This window comes from Carlito syrichta, unplaced genomic scaffold, assembly GCF_000164805.1.
Source record: "Carlito syrichta isolate Samal-C Ts95f unplaced genomic scaffold, Tarsius_syrichta-2.0.1 Scaffold233842, whole genome shotgun sequence".
NCBI classification, from domain to species: domain Eukaryota; kingdom Metazoa; phylum Chordata; class Mammalia; order Primates; family Tarsiidae; genus Carlito; species Carlito syrichta.
Genome location: NW_007177938.1, coordinates 154,125 through 155,440, shown reverse-complemented (window position 1 = coordinate 155,440; position 1,316 = coordinate 154,125).

Sequence of the window (1,316 nt, the reverse complement as noted above, 5' to 3'; positions counted from 1 at the left end):
TTCCAGCTATTTGGAAGGCTGAGGCGGAAGGATCGCCGGAGCCCAACAGGTCGAGGCTGCGGTGACCGGGAGCGGCCACTGCACTCCATTCTGGGCGACAGTGTGAGACTCCAACTCAAAAAAAAAAAAAAAGCAATGATCATGAACACAGAAACTGAAGCCAAACTGTTGACTTTGAACTTAAATTTCTCTATCTGTAAGACAAGAGCAACAAAAGGGCCCATCGCCAGTGCTGTTGAGAAGTTTAATGAGTTGGGGTATACCTACCCAAGGTCACCCTCTAGAAAGCAATGAGGTCATCAAAAATGGCCTGAGGTGGTCTGAGTCTAAAGTCAAGGTCTTTCTTTCTTTATTTTTTTTATTTGATTTTGAGTTGGAGTATCACTCTGCTGCTCAGGTTGGAGTGCAATGGCATGCTCCTGGCTACCGTGGTCTCGATCTGCTGGACTTAGGTGATCCTTTCACTGCAGCCTTCCAAGTAGCTGTAACTACAGGTGTGCGCCACCACTCCCGGCTAATTTTTCGATTTATTGTAGAGATGAGGTCTTGCCAACTTGCCCAGGCTGGTCTAGAACCCGTGGGCTCAGGCAATCCTTTCACCTCAGCCTCCCAAAGTCCTGAGATTATAGGTGTGAGCCACTGCGCCCAGCCTAAAGTCAAGCTCTTTTGCCACTAAACACTATGGCTTTCCTCTGGGACCATAGCTGACTGTGGTCTACTGTGACCTCAGATATCTTCACAGATCTAATGCATTCATACCAATCCTAGGTCCTACCTGAAAGAATATGCCATCTCACAACAGTGCCTACCGAATTGCACCTTGTTTTGCTCTAAGAACCGCTCCGACTGCCAATCCCAATCTATGATGGAGATGGGGTGAGAGTTCAGGGTGAGGGCAAAGGTGGGAGTCCGGGACTGGAGGACCAGGTGGTGCTGAAGCTGAAAGAGATCATGTGAGACAACATGGCTCCTGTGAGCAATATGGAGTATCAACACTTCTCTCCTTCTCCTAGAGTGAGAACTACACTCCCCAGGCTGCGGGCTCCAGAGGGATGAGGCTCCTTCAAAGGGAGAAGGCTACAGGGAGGGGCCCCACTCCCGCTCCTTCCACACTTTCCCCTGGCAAGTCCCATTCCTGAGCAGTCGGTTTCTCCATGGTGGCTTCCCAATTCATCCTGGTTATAAAAGTCAGTGGTTCCCTTGGTGCCTGACACCCCCTCTCCACTTGTCTGTCTTTCCAAATTAATCCTGAAATCAGCCAGGCTTGGTGGCTCAGCCTGTAATCCCACGCTTTGGGAGGCTGAGGTGAGTAGATT